The following is a 15905-nucleotide window of genomic DNA, read 5'->3' on the forward strand; positions in this document are numbered from 1 at the left end:
AGTGCTACCAGTCCATCGACCCCACTTTGAATAACATGTAAAACTGCAACATGAAGTAATGAGTACTATAAAAACCACAGGGTGCTCCCTCCCAGTGGGCCAGTGGTTAAGACACCATATTGCCAATGCAGCAGACGTGGGTTCAATCCCTGGTTGGGGAACTAAGATCCCACATGCCACAGTACATGGCCAAGTGGTGTTTAAAAGAAGAATGAGCAAAGTCTACAATTCTGTAAAATGCTGGCCTCCTGCAGTTATCATCATCTTTACCTTTATAGAGTTTTCAAATCTTTTCTAAAATTAATTTATATACTATCTCTGGTCACCTTTAGAGAAGGTCCTAAGAATTTTATGAGTTGTTCAACAATAAATCCACATACATTTCCTCAAGGAATATTTTAGTAAAGTGTAAGAAGATTTGCCAAAGCCAACATTTGTGGAATTCAAAAAGGAAAGGCAAGCAGGCCAGATTTGGACAGAGGAAATGTGAGTCAGAGAAACACAGAGTTGAAAGACAGCTGGAAAATCAACCTGCCCATTTCCTTGTCCTGTTGGTGACTCCATAACTCATGGTTTCCCCTTAGTCTAAGGGAAATGAAAGGTCATTTGCACTTGAAAGCAACACTTGAAGAGAAATGTGCCTTCAAAATCTCCAACACCTAGAGCTTCACAGGAACTTCAAAGTGATTCAAACCTTCCAAGAGATCAAACTAACATTTCAATTAGAATGAGAATTCTTAATAAAGATCCACATTTTTATATTGATTCTCCAACATAATTTGAAGAGAAAAATGCATTCTTTGTTCTTGGGAATATTTCTCCTTTCTTAATGGTAAAATAAAATGTACAGTAAATTCTTCAAGTATTTCAAGAGTCCTATGACACCAGTAGATTCTACTCTGATCAAATACCCAAGTCACCCCAATGTTCTTCCAGCAGCAATGGAAGCATGACATGTTAGTATAAGTGGGACTAGGATCCCCTGCAATGTAGTGATTGACAGCACTGGATCCCTAGTACCAAAAACTAAAAGCCAGATGGAAAAGGAAAAGGAGGAAGGGGAAGAGGAAGAGTCCAAGAAGATGACACCCTCAATAGGAATGAAGAACTCTGCAAGGAAAAAGATTCTCACAGTGCTTGGGTTGGAGAGTTCTCTTCTGGCACACAGACTTGCAGGTTTATAATAAATTCTTGTAACTTATTCCCTTATCTGCAAGGAGATCCAACCAGTCCATCCTAAAGGAAATCAGTCCTAAATATTCATTGGAAGGACTGATGCTTAAACTCCAATACTTTGGCCACCTGATGGGAAGAACTGACTCATTTGAAAAGACCCTGATGCTGGGAAAGACTGAGGGCAGGAGGAGAAGGGGATGACAGAGGACGAGATGGTTGGATGGCATCACCGACTCAATGGACATGAGTTTGAGTAAACTCCGAGAGTTGGTGATGGACAGGGAGACCTGGTGTGCTTCAGTCCATGGGGTCTCAAATAGTGGGACATGACCGAGCGACTGAACTGAACTTATTCCCAGGTGGTGCTAGTGGTAAAGAACCCTCCTGCCAACGCATGAAAGGTAAGAAATGCAGGATCGATCCCTGGGTTGGAAGATCCCCTGGAGGAGGAAATGGCAACCCACTCCAGTATTCTTGCCTGGAGAATCCCATGGACAGAGGAGCCTGGTGGGCTACTGCCCATAGGGTCGCAAAGAGTCAGACATGTGTGCAAGGATAGACACACACATACACATATCATTACTGAAAAGAGATTCCTTCCTAACTTGTACTTATCCACTGGATGGAGTTTTAGTGTCATGGGCAGTGTGAAGTGGTAGAAAGTAAGTGGTCTCTGGTTCTAATTCCAGCTCTGTGACTTCCTAGATGTATTGATCTGCACTTGGACAAATTAATTAAATTAATTCCCTGAGCTTCACTCTCCTAAGACATGCTTGGATTTGAATTGATAGATGAATAAAAGAACTAACAATTCTACATTTAAGGTGCTGGACACTTTAAGTTCTTTAAAATTGTTATTACTACTTTCTAATAAACATCATAAGCTTGTTTGGTTTTTCATTGTAATGTCCTATGCATCAGGTGAACTTAAGGAATTAATGATACTGATGATGCAAGCATTTGTCTAAATATGATACCATCATATTGCCTCTCCACTCTGACAAAAAACATGTAGGCACCAAAGCAGACCACGAGAGGCTTGTGGGTCCAGGGCAATAAATAAATAGGCTTTATTTGATTTGCATAGTGCTCATTACAAGTGTTAAGTTAGTTCATGATATTCGAAAATCAGAAGATTTATTATAAACAACCAGATTTCCAGCTTCTTTTGAAAAATCAGAAAATCTCCAACAATCATGCTTGGCCACCATCAGTTGGAGCTGAAAAGTAACTACTGCCCCTTTGAGATAGGACATGGTTTCTCCAATTTGCCAATCTCCACTTGCTTGATTTTATTTAAGTTAGGTAAGTGGTCACTACAGTCATTTGAGTTTAAGACCCTAAGTCTTACAGGGAAAAGTAAATATTCAAATAATCTATGAGACAATTTGACACAAAATTGCTTCTTTGAAACCATAACCCAGTTTTAGGTTGAGTTTGGAAACATGGAGAATTTTTTAGGAGAATCCTTTAAAAGGAACTAAGGAGTTCCAAAACAATAGGCATAGAGACTTGAGTATTGTCTATCAATTCAAATTATCCTCCTTGGCCTTCTATCTCTATACTTACATCACACCTTGGAGTGAAGATTGTTCATAAAAAGAGGGAAATAGTAAAAGAGCTGCAGAGCAGGCTGTCAGCTGTTTTGATGCCATTAATCTCAGTAGCAACAGGGCTTAATGCTCTTGGTACAGATGACAGCACCTCAACAGCTATCATGGCCACCCTTGAGGTAGACACCTGCCAGAACTAGAAGGCTGTGACCTCTTTGTGGGCACCAGAAGCTGCAGAGCCTTCAGTGAACCTTGTCAGCAATAGCTTCTGACATTATCCACAGTGGCTATAAATGAGAGCGGACAAAGAAAATGGCGATGGGACAGCAAAGTCAGTGGGTGTGCATTTGGTGCACACAATTGACATCCTGAACCATTTCAGAATTATTTGGGCTGAATCGGAGAGCTCGATGGCATGTGCCTGGAGAGTGGACTGGAGCTAGAGAAATGCTGCTCAGTGATTCTGATCCAGGCCCTAGGCTCACCCACAGGATAGGGTATAAAATTAAGATGCTGTTCAGCAAATTTTATCAGTTGCAGTTGCTTTGCTAACTTGTCAGTTGATAATTACCAATCTCCTTTGTTTTTAAGTGTATTTAACGAGGAGTGACTTAAATGTATTAATCAGAAAAATGCTGATTTTCAATGCCTAATGGTCCAACCTAGATAACCAACACACTGAAGGTTTTTCCTTGTTCTTTATTGGGCTCCACTTGGATTTTGGTCAAGTTCAAAAGTAAACACCATTCCCTTTTCTTCTAGCTCTTTCCTTAACTGGAAATAAAAGAAAAGGTTTGAGTCCCATTGTTTTGTAGGAAATATGGTTGGTGTGATTCCTGAGTTTCCTTTTAAACAAGTCTCTTTGACACGAGTGTGCCTGATTTATTATGATCAGCATCCATAGAAACTCTAGGAAGAGGAATAACTAAAGGGTCAGGAGGAGGAGGCGGCAAGAGAGGATGAGGTGGTTGGATGGCATCACTGACTCAATGGACACCGAGTTTGAGCAAACTCCAGGAGATGGTGAAGGACAGGGAAGCCAGGCATGCTGCAGTCCATGCGGCTGCAAAGAGTCTGACACAACAACTGAACAACAGCTTCACAAGGTGGGTAAATGGTATAGAGGAACTCATTGTAACTATCTTTTCTAAGCTTACAACTCTTCTGTAAATCTAAAACTATTTCAAAACAAAGGTTTCCCCCCCCCCCCCCACCAAACTTCAGTTACTTCTTATGTTGGTGAGGATAAAATTTACAGCAATGGAGAGACTAAAGAAGTTGCTTAGAAATGTTTTCCCAAATCAATATTTAAACCATGTGTTTTCACTGTCTCACCACAAATATGTATCTGTGACTATCACTCTCAATATTATATTTTAAAATTTACTACAACTCAGTCTTTGAGACACCATCATAAAGCCAACTTCCTGTGGTTGATGAGTTTCACAATAAATCAACCCCCAATTCAGTGAACCAGGGATTGGGGTTCAGTCAGTTCAGTTCAGTTCAGTCACTCAGTCGTGTCCGACTCTTTGCGACCCCATGAATCGCAGCATGACAGGCCTCCCTGTCCATCACCAACTCCCGGAGTTCACTCAGACTCACAGCCATCGAGTCAGTGATGCCATCCAGCCATCTCATCCTCTGTCATCCCCTTCTCCTCTTGCCCCCAATCCCTCCCAGCATCAGAGTCTTTTCCAATGAGTCAACTCTTCGCATGAGGTGGCCAAAGTACTGGAGTTTCAGCTTTAGCATCATTCCTTCCAAAGAAATCCCAGGGCTGATCTCCTTCAGAATGGACTGGTTGCATCTCCTTGCAGTCCAAGGGACTCTCAAGAGTCTTCTCCAACACCACAGTTCAGAAGCATCAATTCTTCGGCGCTCAGCCTTCTTCACAGTCCAACTCTCACATCCATACATGACCACAGGAAAAACCATAGCCTTGACTAGACAGACCTTTGTTGGCAAAGTAATGTCTCTGCTTTTGAATATGTTATCTAGGTTGGTCATAACTTTCCTTCCAAGGAGTAAGCATCTTTTAATTTCATGGCTGCAGTCACCATCTGCAGTGATTTGGAGCCCCCCAAAATAAAGTCTGACACTGTTTCCACTGTTTCCCCATCTATATTTCCCAAGAAGTGATGGGACCGGATGCCATGATCTTCGTTTTCCTGAATGTTGAGCTTTAAGCCAAATTTTTCACTCTCCGCTTTCACTTTCATCAAGAGGGATTGGGGTGGGAGGAGGCAATTCTAAGTTACGGGGGGATGTTTGACTGTATGGGTTGCTGGCACTCCTAGCCCCCATAGTGTTCAAGGGTCGACTGTGCAATATTTGGAAAAGCCTTACACAGAAACTTTTTTCCTTTTGGACTCTTCACAGATACCCCCATATTTTCAAAGGAAATACTGGAGGGGCTTATATTCATTTAATGCTGGAGCTACTGGTGCATTACTCCTTGCAGCAAACTATGCAAATTTATTCTCTATCTGGGCCCAGGGCAAGGGCTGGAAGGGCGAAGAATTAAGATCCAGAAAAGACTGAAGCTGTGGAAGGAAAGTGCTGGATACAACAATTTTATTTTAAAGTAGCTGCTCTAAGGATAGTTCTAAAGATATTCTGAAATTTCTATTTAGCATTCCCCTCATCCTGACGATGAGAGACATATTTGAACTCTTACATATTAAGGGATAGGCATTGTGCTAATTGTGTCAACTACATAATTTCATTTAGTTCTTGAGACAAACTATGAAATCAGTAATGTTTACTGTTTCTATTTTATCTAGTAAGAAATTGAGTCTGAGGTTTTGTTGTATGACACCTATGTGCAAGAATGCGACATTCCTTTATTTCTCTAAATCAAATTAAATCTAGTTCTGAATGCCCATCCATAAGGTCAATATTTGGGTCCACTGAGACTTAAGTGGAGCCAGGAGAGAAAAAGAAGTTCTGGCAATTTCATCCACTGTGGTGGTATCTATGATTGTCAGTGCTACCTCCACTTCAGTGTGTGTTAGTCGCTCAGTCGTGTCCGACTCTTTGCAACCCCATGTACTGTAGCCCGCCAGGCTCCTCCATCCCTGGGATTTTCCAGGCAAGAATACCGGAGTGGGTTGCCATTTCCTTCTCCAGGGGATCTTCCCAACCCAAAAATCGAACCCAGGTCTCCTGCATTGCAGGCAGATTCTTTACTCTTTGAGCCACCAAGGAAGCCCTCCACTTCAGTCCTGGGCCAGCTGCTGACTACTGCCGAGATGGCTCTGTTGACCACAGGCTCCCACAGAGTTCTTCTCAGCACAGAGTTGGCAGGTTAATCAAAAACAATACAGAATGCCTGGTTAAATTTCAATTTCAGATAAACAATAAGTACTTTCTAGCATAGGCATATCACATGCAATAGTTGCAACAGTGACTTATTGTTTATATGAAATTTAAATTTAACTGGGCAACTTGTATTTTATGGAGCAACCCTGTCTGTCAGCAGCCATCAAGGCCATAACGCTTAGTTTCCAGCCTCCTCCTCATTCATGTCTCAGCCATTTCCCATCCGGAGACAGGTGCAGGAAAGGGCCATGTGATTTGGAAAATACCCTGGTTGTACCCAGTCCTCTGTCCCCACTAGCAGAGTCATGAGGAGATCAAAGGTCTGATCAATACTGACTAGCCTGCTGAGTGCTAAGAAAACAAAGTAGCAGTGGAAGGAAAATCCCTCTGTTGAAGCTGTGTCAAGGGGTTAATTCTGTGACCTTACAGAGGCCACACACCAGAGAATTCAGGTGGACATGCCCGAACCAGATTCAGGTCCAGTCCCCTAAAGACTCTGTGCTGGTGGCTCTCAGACTAGGAACATTCAGTGTAGCCTCCATTCACTCACTGGGACAGCACACCTAGAGCCTCAATCCTATAAATGCACTTGCTTAAGACCCCAGCTGGCCATTTAAAGCTGTAACAACTCAAAACAAAATCTGTTTACTATTACACAAGTAGTAAGTGTGTGAATGTTTTTAGTATTTGGGTTCTATCATGTTATTCTTTTATCACTGTGTGTGTTCTTTTAGCATTCCTTTAAAAAGATTTTGCCTTTTGCATTGAAGTTGGCCCAACCAAAAGTACTTACATAAAGGACCCATGAGAGGGATGCTCATCAAGGGAAATTAAAGAAATATTTTCCCCCATGTTGTTCATGGGTGCTGCTCCAGGACCATGACAACCCCATCCCTAGAAAAATACACTGGCACTGCGGCTAACCTTCAAGGAGAGGCCAACAGGATCACAATAAGAATCACCTTTACTTAGTAATCTATAAAGGGAAGCCCCAGATTTCACACTAAGTCATGATAACAATGCTTTAAATGAAACTTCACTGATTTTTTAACTATTAATAAATATATTGACCAGATAGCTCTAGCTATAGGACAAATATTATAGCCACTCTCTCCTTAAAAACAACCTAGATCATAGTGTATCGACTGTTGATCTAGTTATCTCAATTTGCTTAACCAAAATAGAAAACTTTGCAATTATCTGGTCAACCGTTCATATAAACTATTTCCAGAAAATATGATCTGAATAACCATAAATTATTGTATGCAGGGAATGTGCCTCTAAGTACTTGATTCAATCTCCTTCTTAATCAGATTCTTTAAACATTTATGAGGAAAAACTGGTCAATAGTAATGAAATCTTTCCCTTATAACAGAAAAAATCATCTTCTATTTTGTCTCTTTGATATTATTTTTGGCCTTTTCAGTTGAAGAACAATGGCAGGTAAAAGGAGGCAAGTTGGCAACTTGAGCATGTAATGCATATATTATGCATTTATAGGCCCCTTTCACCTGTGTGCTCTGGTTTTGAATCAGACATGGGTGACTGTTCATGTATAAGCGACAGGACACCCGTGCTAGGTTTTATTCCCAGAGATAGTCATTTGAGACATTATCCATCCTTGCTATTCTGTTCTAGATTCCAAATGGCAACTTCAAACAAAACACGAGAGTAAATTGGAGGGCAGCAGAAGGACAAGTTAAGAAATTCAGCTATTAAAGATTTCACCACATTTTTTCCTTAGCCTTCCTCCTCTCTTAGCCATGGTGGGAGCTGACTGAAGTCCATTATTTGCTGTCAATCACAAAACCTTTGTTAAAATTATTAATTAGGTAAGAAACAAAAGATAGGGGGAAGATGGAAGGAATCAGAAAAATACTTGGATAAGTTGCATACCATAAATCCTTCCAATTTCATCTCTTAGCAGAAATACTCTGGCAACTTTCTGAACTAAATTTCTAACTGTTGATCCTCATGCTTCATGATAATATAACAAAACGCAGAAGGGCACCCCAGTTAATCATTTCCATGTACAGTTTTAGAATTCATTGATTTGACAATTTCACCATAATCAGTCATGTCATGATCATTTAGCATAATAGAGGAATCAAGACCTGAACTATTAGTCTCTGTAATGATATTTATTGACTTGAAATCTGTTCTAGAAAAAAGTCTGGGCATTATACTAAACATTTACCACTTGGTACATACTCAAGATTATTGCTACTAGACTTGTTTCTTTCAGTAACAACTACGTTTCCAACTAATGGCAGCCTGAGAAAATGAACTTGTCCTCTAATAGTTGGCCAACTTCCCCCAGAGTTTGCCAAATTCTAAATGCCTGAGGGATAAGCAGTCTTTCAAAAATCAGAAAGAGAAGTCAAGGAAACAATCCAATTCACCACTGCAACAAAAAGAACAAAATACCTAGGAATAAATCTACCCAGAGAGACAAAAGGCTTTAATGCAGAAAACTGTAAGACTCTGATGAAAGAGATCAAACATGACACAAACAGATGGAGCAATATACCATGTTCTTGGATTGGAAGAATATTATGAAAATGACTATACCACTCAAAGCGATCTACAAATTTAAAGTAACCCCTATTAAACTTACAATGCTATTTTTCAGAGAACTAGAAAAATAATCTCACAATTTGCATGGAAACACAAAAGACACCAAAGCTAAAGCAATCTTGAGAAAGAAAAACAGATGGAGGAATCAGGCATCCTGACTTTAGACTATACTACAAAATTACAATAATCAAGACAGGATGTTACTGACACAAAAACAGAAATATAGACCAATGGAATAAGATATAAAGTCCAGAGATAAAGCCATGCACCTATGGGAAACTTATCTTTGACAAAGGAGGCAAAAATATACAATGGAGAAGACAGCCTCTTCAATAAGTGGTGCTGGGAAAACTGGACACCTACATGCAAAAGAATAAAACTAGAACAATGTCTAACACCATACACAAAGATAAACTCAAAATGGATTAAAGACCTAAATGTAAGACCAGAAACTAGAAAACTCTTAGAGGAAAACACAGGGAGAATACTCGATGACATAAATCAAAGCAAGATCCTCTACCACCCACCTCCTAGAGTAATGGAAATAAAAACAAAAGTGAACAAGTGGGACCTGATTAAACTTGAAAGCTTTTGCAGAGCAAAGGAAACTATAAGCAAGGTGAAAATACAACCCTCGGAATAGGAGAAAATAATAGCAAATCAAACAACTGACAAAGGATTAATTTCCAAAATATACAAGCAGCTCATACAACTCAATGCCAGAAAAACAAACACCCCAATCAAAAAGTGGGAGAAAGACTTAAGCAGACATTTCTCCAAAGAAGACATACAGATGGCTAACAAACACATGAAAAGATGCTCAACATCGCTCATTATTAGAGAAATGCAAATCAAAATCACAATGAGATATCACCTCATACCGTAGGTCAGAATGACCATCATCAAAAAGTCTACAAAAAATAAATGCTGGAGAGGGTGTGGAGAAAAGGGAATGGTCTTGCACTGTTGGTAGGAATGTACATTGATATAACCACTATGGAAGACAGTATGGAGATTCCTTAAAAAACTAGGAATAAAACCACCATATGACCCAGCAATCCCATTCCTAGGCATATACGCTGAGGAAACCAGGGTTGAAAAAGACACATGTATCCCATTGTTCATTGCAGCACTATCTACAATAGCTAGAACATGGAAGCAACCTAGATGTCCATCAACAGAGGAATGGATAAAGAAGTTGTGATGCATATACCCAATGGAATATTACTCAGCCGTAAAAAGGAATGCCTTTGAGTCAGTTCTGATGAGGTGAATGAACCTAGAACCTATTTCCAGAGTGAAGTGAGTCAGAAAGAGAAAGATAAATATCATATTCTAACATATATACGGAATCTAGAAAAATGTTTCAGAAGAATTTATTTACAGGGCAGCAATGGAGAAACAGACAGACAATAGACTTATGGACATGGGGAGAGGGGAGGAGAGGGTGCAATGTATGGAAAGAGTAACATGGAAACTTACATTACCATATGTAAAGTAGACAGCCAAGGGGAATTTGCTGTATGGCTCAGGAAACTCAAATGGGGGCTCTGTATCAAACTAGAGGGGTGGGATGGGGAGGGATATGGGAAGGAGGTTTAAAAGGGAAGGGATATATGTGTACCTACAGCTGATTCATGTTGAGATTTGACAGAAAACAACAAAATTCTGTAAAGTAATTTCCTTCAATTAAAAAATAAATTATAATGCAGTGTTTGAGGTTTAAAAATAAAATAAAATTACAAAAAAAGAAGTTGTGGTATATGTATACAATGGAATATCACTCAGCCATAAAGAGGAACACATTTGTGTTAGTTCTAATGAGGTGGATGAATGTAGAGCCTATTATACAGAGTAAAGTAAGTCAGAGGAAGACTAATATCGTTTATTAATGCATATATATGGAGTCTAGAAATATGGCACTGACAAACCTATCTGCAAGACAGCAAGGGAGACACAGACATAGAGAATGGACTTGTGGACACAGGGCAAGAGGAGGAGAAGGTGGTAAGAATTAAGAGAGTCACATTAAAACATACACATTACCATGTGTAAAATTAGATAGTCAGTGGAAATTTGCTGTATGTCGGTGCAGGGAGCTCTGTGTGATCAGGGACACAGGGTCTGGTCCACAGTAAATCTGGTGCTTGTTAAATAAATAATTGAATCAATCTGGGGAGGGGAGGGAAGAAGAGGGAGGCTCAACAGAGAGGGGATATATGTGTAATTATAGCTGATTTGTGTGGTTGTATGGCAGAAACCAACACAACATTATAAAGCAATTATTCTCCAATTAAAAATAAATTAAAAAAATAATTGAATCAAATGCTATTCATCTCCAGCACCACCACCACTAAACCGCAATCTCACGAACATCTCAATCACGTATTTTCCCTTGAGTCGCTTGTCCTGGCTACAGTTAAATCACACGTTCTAACATTCAAACCCTCAATTACTGGTCTGGGTAGTATGACTCTTGGGGTGATGTGTCAGCAGGCAATTATTTGAAACCAGACTTCTATGTATCACTAATGCATTTCTGCCACTCCCCAATTTGTATAAGTCCTTTCCATAAGACTCTCCAAGACAAATGTCCCATTGCTATCTTTGGCTCAATTGTCCCTGGTAAGATGGAAGAGTATTGGATAACTATGATTCCAGGACATTATTCTTGCCCAAGCTTTACTAGCACATAGTCTAGTACAGACCCTTGACCCTATGTCAATTCCTGACATGCTCAGGTGGGACACAAAACACAAATACTAAATGCATTTTGTGCTTAATACCATCAAATCCCATCTCCCTTTCTTAGGATAAATGAGCTTTCATCCTTCAATTCTTGATGTCTCTGGTGATTACAGTATTGTAGTCAAAGGCAACAAAAGGCCACTAATAGTGTTAAGCTTTACCTGACATTCAAATTCCTAATAATACAATGGTGAAGAAAAGAGGAGGAAAAGGGCCAAAGGAAGGCATGAATGAGCAAGGAATAATGAAACATTTTCTCGAGTTGAAAATGAGTTCGAACTCTAATATTTAAGTTCACGATTCAAATAGTGCTCAATTTTATTTCTTGATGACAAATTCTGCCTCTTCAAATTAAGGATAAAAGCTGGAAAAGGTTTTTCACAAGTCAATTGCCTATACAAAACATTCTGATGAGTAGTTAAGCATGTATTAATTAGAAACATATGGGGATTAATTTCCTTCAAATAAATGTAGTTATGAAACTTGAGAGTAAAGGAGAATCACTTAGCAAAACACTCTCAAATCATGCTGAATATATAAGATTAAGCAAGATATATTTATTCAAATTTAAAATACGTTTTTGTTTTTTTTTTTTTGGCATCTAGCCAGTGGGCCAACTAGGCAATAAAGTCTTCATTAGCAAGAGTATCATTTTTACATATATATATTCGTTATTTGACTCATGGATTCCTTGTTTCAAAAAATATCAGGAAAATATGGAAGAGAAAGGGCTAGGGGAGAGGGTTTTAGCTGTATCTGTGATGTTTTATTTCTTTAAAAAAGAGATTTGAAATAAGAATGGCAAAACAGTAACACCATCAAATCTGGCTGATGGGTATGTGTGTTTCTATTTTATTTTTTTCTATATGCTTGAGAAGAACAAGTTTTTGATAGAAGTGTGCAGGCAGTATGTGATGGTAAATGAGAACATGGGATTCGGTTTGAGGTATCTGGTTTGGCTGTTTACTAGTTCCATGACCTTGGCAATCTAAATTTCAGTTTCCAAACATACGAAATAAGGAAAATATGAACTGGTTCCCATCCGAAGGGTGAGAACTCTGTATTATTTGGAGAAAAGATGTGTGTTCTTAAGTCTTAGGTTCAGTTCCTCTGAAAACAGACTTTCAGACAGATTTGTGTGGAGCTTTCACTAGGCAGTGCTCTCAGAAATGGCACCAGTGGAAGCACCAAGGATACCAGAGGAAGAGGGAGAAGCTGAGCTGTGATGTTATCACAACAGAGGCCTCAGCCAGTCCCATGGGGGTACACTGGAGCTGAAACAGTCCTTCACAATTGGCTAGAATCAAGGGAAGGAGGCCATAACTTTGTAACTCTATGTCAACCACCAAATCATTGGCTAAAGACTACCTGTAGGCAAAGGACATAGCCTTGGGTGAGGCAGAGCCTATCAGCCAAGGACAGTACCTAGGGAGGAAGTAAGACGGCAAACATCAGCAACCACCAGCAACCACCAGATGAGGAACGAGGGCCTTAACCCTGAAGGGAGAAGCTATGTTAAGCACCACAACATCCACTACAGTCAGGGACTGAGACTCATCCTTGGGAATGGAAAGAACATGGTGCAGAAGTGGAAGAACGAAAAATCAAAGGATTATAGGGCCAGGGATTCCCTGGTGGCTCAGACAGTCAAGAGTCTGCCTGCAATGTGGGAGACCTGGATTCTATCCCTGGGTCAGGAAGATTTCCTGGAGAAGGAAATGGCAACCCACTCCAGTGTTCTTCCCTGGAGAATCCCATGGACGGAGGAGCCTGGCGGGCTACAGTCCATGGGGTGGCAAAGGGTTGGACATGACTGAGTGACCTCACTTTCACTTTCTTTTTCACAGGGCCAGGCAGTTAGGTCCCTGGGCTCTAGGTGAGATGGGCTGGGATCTGAAAGCCTGCAGTAGAAGGTTAGCTGTGACAGGATCATAGCCTTTTGTAAGTCACAGTCTTCACACTCTGTGGATCTGGGTTATGTCCCTGCTGTTCTCTAGTATACAATTTATATGCAAATGGGCTTCCCAGATGGGTCAAGCTGTAAAGAATCCACCTGCAATGAAGGAGACATAAGTTTGATCCCTGGGGTGGGAAGACCCCCCAGAGAAGGAAATGACAATCCACTCCAGTATTCTTGCCTGGGAAATTCCATGGACAGAGGAGCCTGGCAGGCTACAGTCCATGGGGTTGCAAAGAGTGGGACGTGACTGAAGCAACTGAGCACGCACTTAATTGTGTATGTATCCAGTCCGATGCTACCCGGGGCACAGATTTGAAGAAAGAAGCACCATGAACACTTAGTGTTACTGTAATAGTGTCAACCAGAATCCAAACCAAAGAATCGAAGAGAAAGATGAAATTCGGATGACCAAATCAGGTCATCAAGTTAGCAGGGATGGAGTATTTCTCATTTTTTAAACCACTTTGAAACATTCATCCTTTTCAGAAAAGAAAAAGATATTTAAAATTTAACGCTAGACTATATTTAGCCAAAACCCCTTTTTAAAAGTCAAGGCCACTTTCTCCAGCAGACTGTGGAATCAAAGACAAACAGCATGGCTTCCAAGGAAATCATTTGTACACAAAATTCAGAGATCACACTGAGTTAGGTTTTTAAGCATATTTGAACCTACCAGTTTTATTGTATCCACTAATGCCAGTCACTTATTTATAGACTGATGTCACATGCTCATTTGACTGCACATAAGTTGATGATTCAATTTGGATTCAATAGGCTTTATTTATTTGCAAGGTCGCTGAGAACTTTGGAATTAAAATAATGAAGCATCTGAGAGAAGGGGCACTGTGTACATAGCTGTATAATGGGAAGACTTCTGTTTTGGCTTTTTCCTTTGACCAAATCCTTAAGCCTATTTGCATTTCAGTGTATGCATCTGTACACCAGTATGAGCACATACTACATCTGATTAGGTCTACAGGTATGAATTAAATACTGAATAGATCACTGATTATAGCTGGATTGTATTGTTATTTTCAGAGTTTTTATAAGGAGTGTTATAGATGGAAGGGTGCCATGGAATAAAGAAGAGGCTTTGAAGCAGTCAACTAACGTGCAATGTTTCCAGGGGCATTTAACTAACTATGCAATCCATTCAATCCACATGACTGAACACATGGCTGTTAGCCTGTCACCCAGCTTGGATGACTTCACTGCCTATACAGTTCAAAGCCAAATACACTGCATGCCTGTTCCGGTAATTCATTCATACAAATGAGAGGAAACAAATATAGGCCACCATAAATTTAACTTTCTCAAGACGACCCATCTACTACCCCTCCCCCCTCCACCGGGAGAAGCTAGACAAATCCACAGTAATGCTTTTGTCATAGAGAACTATGCTTTCCAGCACTGCTGCAGCTAAACCGCACATGTACACACAAGACTATCTGAAAAGAAACACACTGGAAAATTCCTTCCTCTCCTTTCACTTTGCAAAAGCTTTGCAAGAGCTATTGTTCTTTCTTCTCATACTCAATTATGCTTCTGTTTTTGCGAAGAAAAAGCAAGGATGTGGGTAGGTTGCTTTTACTCATCTTTTAAACATTAAGTGTCTGACCTGACATGCTAGTAGACAATCAAACATAGTGACCATAAAATCAGTTACCACACTGTCCTTTTCCGTAGGAGCTAGTCTTGTAGGACCACTGATTAGAGAGAGCTGTCATCAAGTAATATTCTCCCTGGGCTCTGTTTTTTCAACCATTTGGAATTGTAAAAACCACTCCTAGTTTGCAGGTTATCCAAAGACAGACAGGCAACGGACCAGATTTGGCCCCCCAAGCCATAATTCGCCAATTCCTGTTTTAGACTGGTGGTTCCCAAGTTGTTTCCCCTAGAATTACCCAGGGAATGTTTTAAAGTAAACACTCAAGTCACACTTCAAACCAATTACAACACAATCTCTGGGGGATACAAGCAAGCATCAGTCATTTTGGAAGCTCCTCAAGTGGATTCCAGGGTACAAACATTTTGGGACTTGCTGATGGCTTGATGGTCCCTTCCAGTGCTAACCATGCAGACTCTTTGCTTGTCATTCCTAGAATCATGAGCAGAAGACCGTATGTTACTGGAAGGGTAGGTTTCACAATCAAAATGTCATAGTAGTGACTTCCCTGGTGGTTCAGTGGTTAGGACACCACACTTCCAATGCAAGGGGTGTGGGTTTGATCCCTGGTTGGGGAACTAAGATTCTATATGCTGTGGGTATGGCCAAAAACAATTAAAAAAGGGGGAAGGGATAAAGCTTTAAAAAGTCATAGTTACAGTGTAAACTCAGCCCTGTTTGAGAGATTGTAGGTGGGAAGGCTGGCACAGTGTCTTAGCCTAGCTGTCCCTCCCCAGCACCCCTCAGAGAACAGACTCTGAGACAAAGTGGAAATTCATTTAGGGGTATCATTACAGGCATCATGTAAGGGGGATCGAGAAGAGTACAACAGGAAAGGAAAAAGACAATACACTCCATGTAGGCTTACTACAATGCAATCTTAGTTAAATCTTCTTTCTCT

The 15905-nt window shown here is 40.3% G+C and overlaps 1 long non-coding RNA gene across 1 annotated transcript; it reads right to left on the reverse strand.

Annotated features, from left to right (window-relative positions):
- Positions 1-13984: 13984 nt before the first annotated feature.
- Positions 13985-15905, reverse strand: LOC123332048. The gene is made up of 2 exons (XR_006548895.2): positions 15873-15905; positions 13985-15436 (listed from the first exon to the last, which is right to left on the reverse strand). It is a non-coding gene; the product is annotated as an uncharacterized LOC123332048 (long non-coding RNA).

Source organism: Bubalus bubalis, chromosome X (genome assembly GCF_019923935.1).
Source record: "Bubalus bubalis isolate 160015118507 breed Murrah chromosome X, NDDB_SH_1, whole genome shotgun sequence".
NCBI classification, from domain to species: domain Eukaryota; kingdom Metazoa; phylum Chordata; class Mammalia; order Artiodactyla; family Bovidae; genus Bubalus; species Bubalus bubalis.